General features: G+C 35.4%; 1 protein-coding gene across 1 annotated transcript in view; it reads right to left on the bottom strand.

Moving 5' to 3' along the window:
* The window catches only part of LOC128994144 (elongation of very long chain fatty acids protein 7-like), a 46,107-nt gene extending 34,055 nt beyond the window's left edge, over positions 1–12,052 (bottom strand). The window contains exon 1 of the mRNA XM_054418455.1: positions 11,990–12,052. The gene's annotated coding sequence lies outside the window, so the exon portion shown is untranslated. The remainder of the gene's footprint in view (positions 1–11,989) is intronic.
* Between the last annotated feature and the right edge of the window lie 693 nt (positions 12,053–12,745).

Below are 12,745 nucleotides of genomic sequence, written 5' to 3'. Positions count from 1 at the left end.
ATCGCAACTGCGTTTGCCATTACTTGCCATACTTAAAGTTTTAGGAATCCTTTGATAATATATTTGAATCCAGGCCTTCAAATGACATCCCCGCACTAATCACTAGAACCCCTCAAATCTAGTTAGTTATAAAAACTTTACAAGACCCATTGTTTAGTCACAATATTAACAGTTACTTAGTATATGTTCTCACAATTGATCGTAAGATCAGACTGCATGCAAGAACTTGATAAAAGAGTAATGCCCTTTTCGTACGGTAAAAATCCTTCAGTAACCTCTCTATGGTCAGCAACGTATAATTTTGTATGCAAATCTTGTAGAGGAAGGTTCAAGTTCACACGAGATAGATGGCTGGGAATCCCACACCATCTTCAAGGATTTAGGACCACTTTGTGTTGGTAGTCGGTGTACAGAATAGGATTGTTGACATCACTGAGTCCTTTGGGGATACTGAATGTACCTTAGAGAAGAAAGAATTGCCGTAGTCAATAGGCTTCCACAAGATATAAACCTTGGAGACACACATTAAAACTAGAACAAATTCTGACAGTAAGTATAAATACACATTTGGGATTTATACGTAACTGAGGGGTTTTTTATGCAAATTTACATGTAAGATTAAAGTTGTATGAGCTATTACAGCTGTTGTTGCCAACAGTACTTTATCCAGGACCAAGTACATCTAGGTCCAGAGTCAAAACATGAAGAAGCTACAGACTTTTCTGTTTCAACCACAAAGGATTTAACTTCCAGATTGTTATGCGAGTACTATTACAACTTAGCTGCCCAGATGAATACACAAATTCTGCGTTCATGCATAAAAATCTGCATTAAATCTGCTATCAACATAGTGTACACTGATAACTCTACAAGGGGAATGTGTTATACATACAGATGAACACTAGTGCGTCACACACGACACTGTCTAGATCTGTTGACGATACTGTACATGGGTGGTAAAAGCATTACTACAGCAATTTGCATGCCATCACTTCTGCAATATAAGGTGGATTGGCCTCTACGCTACCGCGTTGGCCAACTGCCAAATCGGCGATACAAGCTTTGTAAACAAATATGAAGATTATCTAGGTAATATCAACAGAATTATATCTGTCAACAGTACACACTGGTGTTTTTTTACTGGACGTAGTTTTACAGATTTTACATATGTGTCGTTGTAAAGCTGCATACACAATAATTGGCAAACGTTCGCAACGAACATGTCCGTTTTTACGCCAAACTAGAAAAAAACGTATGAAATTTCTAAAAAATTGTTACTATTGAATTAGACTCTAAGCCAATTACTTATCTCCATAAGGTTGGAATTCAATCTATATTTTCAAGAATAAGGTGTCCAAATTTTACCAATAAAGTTATGCCAATGGTAACGATTTTCTAATTATTTTTCCAAAGAAAATCTACTGTATGTACACTGTACAGTATCTAGGATTTGTACAGATTTACATATTTCCGTGTCGATATGTATCATTGTACATACTACAATAGCTGTACTTTGTAGCATAATAGGTATGAAAAGCTAATGAAAATATAGAACTTCAATAGTAGAACCGCACCATATGGGTGAGTGGCTTTGATGTCTCAAAATATCCCCAAACAATGTTCTCTGTACTCCCTTATAAAAGCGTACTATAATTGGGCAAGGGATACAGGATGTACTCGAGCAGTATCCAAAGTCAATGACGTTGTAACGCATATGGCATGGCGTGATCATTGGTCCTTGGGACTTTGCAGTGATTTTATGTTCCGCTTTTAATAGATCCGAATGGATAATTAGCTCATAAAATGAGTCGTTAAAAATTTAGGAACATCGTAGTTCCAACAACGTGCAACGTTCTATCAGTTCGCGAACCCTTTTTCAACTTCATCAATAAAAATTTCACTATTTATCAACACGCAAATATAACCTGAGAAAAGTATGTAGCTTTTTGGTGGCTTGAAACTGGACCTAGCTGTCCTTGGGGCTTTTAGCTTTAACAATGGAAATGTCAATCCTTATTAGTGCATTTTAGTGTATATCGTATCAAGAATAATTTTTAATCTCCAATAATCATATCACTATACTAACATTATATATTTATTTCAGCTCCTAAAACTTCATTACATAAAATAACTGCTCTATCATGAACTTCCTCAACGATTTTTGACTCTTGTGGATCAGTCGAGGGCATTTTAAGGTATTATGCCCAGTAATGTTTGTGTCTTACGGCCGTAAACATCCACCTATACGTAAACTATTGTTTATTATCTGGTGCTGTAATACTAAATACTGTATGCAAAAGCTAATAGATTATCATCAGTTCACTCAAGATGGACCGATCATGCTTCATATTCACCACTATGATAAGAAGTCTACTTGCAGTATCCAAAGTCAATGTTAATTTAGACAATCGTTTACACTTGGAAGACGGGAGTTAATTTTTACGGTATTTTACTTGCCACAACAATTACGTGATTTCACGAACCTGCTGCTGATATTGAGGTCAGCAGTTCACAAGTCTGCAGATTCCTCAGCACTGAGTTGACGACTCAGCATTGACCTAGAGTACACGTCATACTTGCGACAGAAACACAACGAGTCAACACTGTTTGTAATCATACTATTTGTTACTACATTGAAAACATTATGTTGAAATCAATAGTTGTGAGTGTTTACTTGATCTTTGACACTATTGGAGTTTTCTGAGGTTTTTGTAGAGAATACCCAAACCCTGGTCTTGTTCTCACGCGGACCTTTTATTTGATAGCGCTATTATAAATAGTCCAATGGCAGATAGAATTTGGGTTCAAAATAGGCTCAGGTTGATATTGAACCAGCAAAAGATTTCTCCATAGCCGAGTGTTAATAGCATTCACCTTCAAAATCTGAAGTGCTAGTTCGATCCCAACGGGACTTTGCTTTTTGTCATTTGGCTACAACATAAGGGCAACATTGACAAGTCCCAAGGTTTAGTCCTTCTGCAGATAAACGTACTAGTAAAAACTGACAATTAGAAAAACACGTAACTCTGAATTCAAACACAAAATGTTTTCAACGTAGAATTTCATCTTCATCTATTTCTTTGATTCATTACTACATAGGTTACAAATTTTTGGAGGGAGGTTGAGTGCATTGTTGGATTCACCACTGTTTACAACCTGCCTGGTCCACTTTTGAGACTCAGTGGAATTTTCCACAGGACCAGTCTCATACTTCTGCAGCAGATATTCTTCTACAGCCTACATTGTGAGGTGTTTTTGGAACTGTTCTAGGACTTTGTCATCTTCAGCCTAATACACCCTCAGTCACTTTTCGTCACCTCCAGTTTGCAGCGTTCTGCTCTCATTCCCATCTCTCGTTCACATACTCGCGGTTATCGATGTTACCTTCCGGTCCCAAACCGGTCGGGCCACTACAAGGTCGATACGACTCCTACTCGACGATTTGCGTACAACCGGCTACTTTTAACATACGTAAAATTTTGAACGATTAATTTTTGTGAAGTCGCAAATACTGTCGATTCCTCTAGTCTCTTCCATTTGGATGCTCTGAATAACACTGCAAAATGTCATGAGTATCTGTTGTTAGTTCTGAACACTGGGTGTGTTAGCAGTGCTGTGTAGCGTATACTACATGCTGATGTGTTATGTATGTTCATGTAAACTAATCGCCTATGTTTTTACCGTAGTTGGACATATGTGAGATTTATAACTCTTTTGCCTACACTACCAAACTTTACTATACATCACCATGAAAATCATATAGCCAGTTTTAGAATAAATGTTATCGTAATTAAATTGCTACTTAGACAATGTTTTCTGGAGCCAAATCCTACTGATTTCTGTCGTCATTGCTAAATTGTCATCTCAGTCCCAGACAAACTTAGAGAGCCATTCACTCTAACATTTTCTATTTTACGTCACAGTCTCTCAAACTAAGAGATTTTTCAACAGACCACTTTTTACGGTTTGTGGCTATGTTGTATTTAAAATTCTTAAAATGGTCAAATAGATTGGATGTGTAACCCAAAGAACAAGAAACCCAGCTAAATAAATTACGTTAAAATGCAATATATTGAAATCGTGATGCATGTTTTTTTTATAATTTTTTTTTAATTCCCAATGCACATGGTGTTCCCTTTACCAAACTACGACATTCCGGTTTTAACTAATTATAAAACTAATTGCAAAAGATAATTAGCTTAATTTAAATGTACTAATTATCAATTATCAGTTTGCCAGCCTGCACAAGTTTACGTGAGTTTGCAGTTGAGGGAGGAGCCTATTTACCATATGGCTTTGAATAAACCAATGAGAACCTTGCGGTGTTGCCAAATCTAATAATACCAGCTGATTTGAAAATATTGCTTAGTATATTTTAATTAGTGTTGTCAACGGGCGATGTGGCAACGTCTCACTAGCCTTGTCTTGTGATTGGCTGCCACCAACTGCAAACTTACGTGGTCCCGACTTTTACACATTGTTAGAAAATCAGGACGCGCCACATACGGGATCCCGCATTGGTAAATCACATATCGGAAACCCTCGTTGCGTCATAGGAAGCAGGGTTGCCAATATCCCCCGACGGAAGACAGGGAGTACGAAGGCAAATGTTTGATGGTCACTTGAGGCAACGAGTCAACACTGGAGCACTTCTCTAGCAGTTATTGCAGAAAACCAACAAAATATTGAGCAACCGGTGGATTAGGTGCGGTAGTGATATGCCTTCTCATTCAAAACTACATTTGTTGACTCTGGAAGCATGACTTAGTAAATACAGGAGATTAACTTGTGTAAACATCCGTGTCATTTGCAGTATTACACTAATCTACGTTGTTGTCAAAGCTATCTATTGTTGGAAGATGTGCTAATATTTTCAAGACATTTTTAAAAGACCAATTTAACGAAAATGATATTGGACCGTCTGTATTTTGTGAAAAGAGTGCCAATATAAGAAACCTATCTTCCTAACAATGTGTACATCTATAAAAAATGGGACATTATAGTGACTGGTTAGTTGAGTGTTTACAATTATGGACCGTTTCCGGTACAAACTGAGAAAATTCAGTAGCTGTTTGATGGTGGCAAACTGGGCCAAAACTGCCCTTGATCATTAGGCTTTTAATAAAAGGCTCTATCAAAGAAATATTTGATTTGAGTAAGTATCAAAGTTAGACAGGAAATTAGACTCTTCCTATATTCACATGCTGAAAGTTCTGAAAGCGATAACAATAATTGTCTTTCTTTCTGACACCCTACTAATAGAATATACAGACTGTCCATAAGTAGCTTTAAAGTTGATTTAACTAGTGAAATGGCATACGTATTCTACAAATGATGGAAAGTTTTTAATTTCAAAAGCGACCAAGGATCGATAGAAAATGTTTTTACATGTTATTACCTAATCACTTAGGCCAAAAACTAATCTACGCCGACGGATGGGGGGACTGGAGTATCAACCAACATTGTAGCAAAACAACCAAAGACCCAACCTTGGACTTCAGTCTAATTGGGTGCCTAGAGGTCTCACTTTCTCAGACGATTATACGATATTGTTATGGCTACAGAAACATACAACTCATATACTGGGACCTTCTAAACCGGGGAGTTTATGCAATTATGATCACGCAACTAACTGCAGACTACAATGTAAGTGATTAAAGTCTAGAGCATTCTGCCGGGCTTCAGGTTGACTAACATCTGTGGGAATTCTTGTATGGAACGTTTTGTAGTATAACCAATGTAATCAAAATTTGTGTGGGCAGAACTTTTCGACGATTGAAAGTGCTGTTACGACATATTCAAACCATGTACCTTAGACCTATAGGTTTGATTTTTTGAGACTGTAACGTACTTTGGTTACTGCTACCAAGAAGATTTGGCATTGACTTTTGTGAAAGATTTTGGATGTAGCAAATAGAATTCCCTGCAGTGAAAAAGCTTAGCCGATAACACTTCATGATATGTATCTAGATTAAATCCCCCCCCCAACAAATTTTAGGTTATATTTTACGGTTCACGTTAAAGTTTGTAAAGCTATTTATAAAGGAAAGTCTAGTTTGATCCAAATTAGATTAATAATTTAACTCCCTTTGAACAATTTAAGCTGAATCCATAACCGTTCTTTTCATTCTGTAACTGCGCTGTTAAGGGTTATTTGTAAATAACCTCAAACTTGAAGCTGGAACCACTCTGATATTCAATCTGTTTTTATTTTTTTACTGTTTCTATCAATACATTTTAGTCGAATTATAACTGACACGTTTGTTTGAGAAGCTAGTACTGTGAAGATCCAATGCTTTAGATATACATTCATTGTATCAGGGTCCTCTAGAAGCACTCGTCTTCGAAATTATGTTTTAACGAGAACTCGATTCCAACTTTGTCGGAGACGACTTGAGACTCTAATCCTCGATTGTCGGGGTCGTCCAGTCGTCCACTCCAAGTGTCGGACCTTGGACTTGCAGCTTCCGCCACACTCCAGTCCCGTTCTTGTCAGGACCATTTCATGTCCGGCAAACACGTTGTCCTTTGGTTCTCGCATGGATTTGAACAAAGAGTTTTTATCTTGTTGGATCATCTGTTGTCACTGAGTTGTATCAGTGTTATTTGGCACTTTGAAAGCTTCGAGCAAATTATTAGCTTTTATTTTTCTGCTTGGCAGTTTTCTTATTTATGAACTTGCCCATTTTCGCTAGGTGTTCCGGGATGAAAACAAATTTGAGGTTCTGTAAGACGATCAGGACGAGTATCAAGATAAATATTGTTAAAGTACTATTGCTACCAAAGTTTCTACTTATCTATGAAATAATCGAAGTACATTTAGTATATAGCCCTGTCTATTTATAAATATATTTTTTTTATGTTTCATTTACATGTACTGTACTATAATGTTTTGGTCTATGATGTCATCGTCAGGGGGTCTCGATACTTTTAAGATACCTTCATGAAATCGTAAAAATGGTTAACCGATATCTGCTTCGTTTATAATATTTATACAAAAAAGTAGCTAAAAACCTGAAGTAACTCTAACTATACACTGGCATGATTTGTCAGCTATAGAGTTATCATGAGGTTCACAGTAAATTATTCAGCTGAGCTCCCAAATATTGTTAAGTCATATTATTTACCTTTTACATGAGTTATGTTGGAGTCAAACATTTGTAATGAGCCATTACCGAATAACTACCAACTACCACTTGATTGCCTTCTCTAACAAACCCGCATCTCATTCTATAAATCTGGATACAGGAAATCACATATCGTCGGGAGATGATCCAACGATGATGTTTATTTTCGTCTTTAATGAGGTTAAAAGCCATTGCTGGTCCATTTTGTCACGGTTAAAATAGAATATTAATGGTCTACCATTCTGTACAATATAGTTTAAATCCGGCGGAAAATTACTCTTAAATAACTTAACCATTTGAATGAATTCGTTATCGAAAATATTGTGGCTCTTCCTAATTTTAAGTGGTTGTTTGTGATGAGAATTTGCTTAAGCTGGTGCTTCTGTTCAAGGAAACATATTAGGTATACCATTCCCATTTTAAATAATAAATGTTTTCTCTTTGGGAGAAAATATGTAAACGAGACACCATACATTCTTTTAAATTTAAGAATATGCTGCAATTCATGGTAAGACACTAATCTGATAAACGACCCATACCTTCCTTTTCTTTCTTGTCCCTCACGCATTTAACCCAATATGCAAGTAAAAACTTTTAAGATTCATATTGACAAATATCACCCATAACATTCGTGAGAATATCCTCCATCTATGCAAAAACCCTCAGAAACAGATCTCGTCGTAACAATTGTCTCAAAAACAGGATTTTCCACGGTGTCGAAACTCTCGTATCAACATAGCAACAATGTGAACGACAGCTCAACAATGTCATATAATCACAGCTAAACCAGCTGATGCCGTTGTATCAACAGAAGTTGCATTGCGTTAAGGTAATCGTCGGAAGAAAACACAGCTTCAAGGCCACCACCCATGACTCAGTATCACCTACTGGAGACGATTATACTTGAACTTTGCTTGATCCGTGAATACCTTCCGTGACGCCTGCGCAAACCGATTTGTAAACTCGGTAGAGAGGTCACTTAAGAAGTTAGTGGGTGTCTACATATCCGGAGAGATGATAAAAGAAGAAGAGGTCGCTTCTACAATGCCATTGTTTTGTTTCTTATCTACGCCAGTTGAATTTTGCATGAAGGAATAGAATGAAAGGTGGATGCATCGTTGATACCCGACACTCTTCTATCAAAGTTCGAGACGCAAACAACCTACCCTTACATTAAAATGTTTAAGTGATCAAAAGGGTCGTGTTTTCCGGGATATCGTAAGAGGTGTCTAATTGGTGTTCACTAATAACCAAATGATTACACTAGATTTAAGATCACTCTAAACTTTGAGCTATTGATGTGTGATAAATGAGATGTCTCTTTACACAGAGCTCTGATAGGTGTAAACTATTGCCAAAACAAATTCGGTGGATTGAAAAGTCACTTCTTACTATTCTTATTGGGGTAAATGTAAATAACACATGCAACAGAATGAGAGGTCATTCAATAATGTGCCGATGGTTGTGTACTACGCTTGTACGACTCCGGTGCAACAATATGATTTTGACAAGTTTAAAATAAACAATGCTAACGGTTATTTACCAAATCAATTGCTACGATGCGGTTAGTTATTTTTTACTATGACTGGTGTCTAAATTGAAGGATCGATAGTATAGCATTTTCCTCCCACACAAACACAACTTATGTTGAATCATTGTCCACGCATTGAACTTAGGTTACAAAATATCAATGAACAAATAAATCATTTGTCAGGCTTACTAAAAACTGTAAAAATCGTTCACTTGGTGACCTACCCGGTTCTAAATTATTTGGGTACTATGCATATTGTCTATTCACAGCTTGCACGGCTAATATGTACCAGAATAGTTGGATAACTCTTACAATCCCTCTTCGTTTTAAGTGTTTATTGTTTAATTTGACTACACGGAGATGAGTTTATTTTTGTTATTGAAAGTGTTAGCCTATCCTTCTTATTCACACCAAAACGCCTCTCCTCTTTGACGCGCTTCTTGATATAAACCAAAACGCCAATTAAATATTTTTTCAAGATTGGCTGTCTCTTCCATGTTCAAGTGCATCACTGAATTGTTCTTATCGATTACTCTTTATTCCAGCTTAAAACATTTACATGGGCTCATAGTCAAAATAGCTATTTGTGCAAAAGAGCGTAAAGTACAATATAATTGCGTTCGAGAACTGTAGATGGCCGCACGAAGACCCGAGCTTTACCACATTCGAGAGCGGCAATGACTGTTTGAGCTCGTAATAAACACAAGATTTGTCCTACCAACATAACTTAACAACACACAAATTAACTTTAGATTTATATAAAACTAGCTGTACCCGCGGGCTTTGCCCCGTTTAACTACATAAGTATTCGCATGGCTCAAATCACGTCCTGGTTGAAGTTCGTTCGCTACGCTCACTCACCTTTGGGTTGGAGCTCGTTCGCTGCGCTCAATTGCCTTCAGGTTAGCTTGTTCGCTACGCTAACTCGCCTCCAGGTTGAAGTTCGTTCGCTACGCTCACTCACCTTTTGGTTGCAAATAAGCTGTTGTCATAAATTTAAAAAATAATATATGAAAAATCAGAAGGTTAACATGGGAAACTCCAGAGCCACTGGGGCGGAGCCCGAGAGTCCGATCAGAAAAAAAACTACTTAGTTTTCCTATTTAATGCCTAAAGAATCAGTTTTCCAAATTTCAGCCTCCTAGGTAAATGGGAAGTGGGAGAATCAGTGATGAGTGAGTGAGTAAGTCAGTGAGGGCTTTGTCTTTTATATATATAGATGTCAATTAGGTTATGTTTGCTTTTTAGGGCTATGTTATTTGCGTACCGGATCCGCAGCTGAGGTTGGTGTAGAAATGCAGTGAAATCAGCTGATTAGAGAGCTGGAATTATCCATTCCCACTCTTTAGCGGCAATGATCTATTTTGCGTACTGTTTACATTTATTTGATAATTTCCATGCAGTTGTGGAACCAAAATAAAATAACGAAAATGTTTAAAATCGGAGGACACTATATACATACCGGGCCAATTTGTGGTCAATTCACTAGCCCGACTTTTTCATTAAAAAACAGATGAGTGGATTTACCATTGCAATGATTCACTCCAGGATGGGTAATTTAAGGTTAGGATGAGTGTTATAAATTACAGGATGTTCGCACTAACCTCAGCTAATTTCTTATCTGGAATCATTTACGTAAAGCCTAATCATTAATGCTGGGTTCTGGAAATGAGTGGCCAATTTTGTCTAACCGACGTTGTCTTTGTATTTTTTTTCAACCGCCATCTTGGAACACATTTTAAAATGACAATGATTATGACAAATATTTGCAATTTTTTCTTTAGTAAACAAAAGAATTATGCAGGGGTCCCTTTGCATATATTTATACGGTTGTCCAAAAATACTTTGTTCACGAATCGACATGTCAGTATAAAATAATATCAATGAAAATGTATTATATTTTTAAACACAAAATAATTGTTTAATATTATGTCTTATTATGAAAAATAATGTTCTATTTAAATAAACACCACCATGTATCTGATCAATGCGTAACATTTTTTTTTTTTTTTCATTTCACACATACAAAAATAATGGTAAATAAACTGAGTTGACAGTTTATTTTGTTTTCTTAATGTTTCTTAATGTAAAACGTATACTTTTTCCTACAATCTATAACAATCTACTCTAGTGTTTTTTCTCTGGTGTTTTTTATCGACGATTATTGGTTTTACTTTGTTTAATACTGTTTCATTACTCACATTTTAAACTGTTTTGGAATATTCCTCTTTACCTAATTTTCAGGTTTCAGGAACAATCCTTTATTATGGCCAAGGTTGAGTCGTGTTGTTAATTATAACACAAACAATTTACAGTGAGGTCGCGTAATCTTGGAGTTCTGATATTAATTGCGTGTAATCGAGTTAATTGAAAGTTAGTTTTGATTTGACACACACAATAATAAAACGTGTGTGTCAATGTATCGGGAATACTTCCTTCAAAGTTACTCCTTTAACTGCTAAACTTGAAAATTTTGTTGCATTTAAAAACATTTTTAAAGCTACGTTTGTAAGTATTATATTTTGTTGGTTATAATTACATATGAAAGAGTCGAATAACAAACTTTTCAATCTCCGTAATCGATTGATTGTTCTAGGTGAGATCAGTGAAGCCCTATTGATAAAATTATAAATTATAATTACAGTCATTATTAACACTTGTTTAAATGTGTTGTAAGTGAATGCTTCTAAAATTGGTATTGTGCATGTACAATTACATTTACCGTACAACAAAGGTGTAATGTGTAATACAATCCTATCGTAAATTTTTATTATGTATAACAATACAATTTTAAAACAGAATAATCAAAATTATTTTAATTAAAAATAAATACAACTAAGATATAAATAAACCTATGTTTTAATTTAGGAGTTCACGCAATAGGGCTGCTGATATATTAAATTATTGTAGCAAATAAAGTACAACTGAGCACCCTGAATACTATATTATAAAAAATAAATATATATATATATATATATATAGTATTTAGGGTGCTCAGTTGTACTTTATTTACTACAATAATTTAAAATAAACCTATATTGTTATTGTCATGTATTGTCATCGGAAAAAAGCAGGGATTTAATATTCACTAATGTTAGCTAAAACAAAAAAATATATAATTAGTGTAAGTATACACAGTATTTATTTTTACTGTACAACTAACCTATCGAACAACCTAATTTTCAATTTTATAATATATATATACCACAATTAATAAAAAAATTAAGAAGTTAAAACTAATTAAGTATTTTAAACCAACAAAACTTATAATTCAACTCAACTACAATAACCTTTAACTAAGTTACTCGTAAAAGATAGAACACTATGTTACCTGGATATCAGCGACTCCTTGGTAGACCACTCCACACTACGACCGGACAGTAACTGCCAATTGCTACGGCGAGGTAGAGGTTGCTGAGCCACCGGGGCTGAGCCCCCCACCACCACCGCGACCTGATAAGAGATAACAGAGGGATTTCAGGTGCTGAGGAAATCGCCGCGTATCCCACTATTGATAAGTCACATTGAATAACAAGTGTTGATTTCCGCCATTGAATAGGTTTAAATGTGAATATGCTCGGTTATGGAGGGATGGGTTCGAATATTGTAAAAGGCAGTAGAAATGTTGATGCTAACTAAACTTATTAGTTCATTCCGGTATGTTTTTTCGTGATGGAATGATCAATGTTATTCTTGGTTTGTTGGCTACTCATCACTAAATCACAATTTACTAAAAAATGTGAAGGTATATTTCGAGTTTTCATCAAAACCCATCTTCAGCCTCTAGTAATCAAGTAAATAAACAAACTATGATTTATAATGTTTATTTATAAATTAACATATGTTTGAATTATTTTAAAATTAAGTTAGTAGGAAAAATTTCTTGTTATATGTATATGTTTATACATATACATATACACCTTTGATTCGAGAAGAGGTTGAGAACAAAATTGGAAAAACAATAATAAATTAACTGTGACATCTACATAACATATACATATAAAAATTTGTTTCCCTACTCACTAGATTTTAAAATAGTTCAAACATATGTTAATTTATAAACAAACATCATAAATCCTAGTTTATT

This window comes from Macrosteles quadrilineatus, unplaced genomic scaffold (assembly GCF_028750875.1).
Source record: "Macrosteles quadrilineatus isolate MER2022 unplaced genomic scaffold, UCM_ALF_1.0 Scaffold_5__1_contigs__length_97177068, whole genome shotgun sequence".
In the NCBI taxonomy this organism is placed as follows: domain Eukaryota; kingdom Metazoa; phylum Arthropoda; class Insecta; order Hemiptera; family Cicadellidae; genus Macrosteles; species Macrosteles quadrilineatus.
Note: the sequence above shows the minus strand (reverse complement) of the source record. Positions and strands in the feature narration are given on the sequence as shown.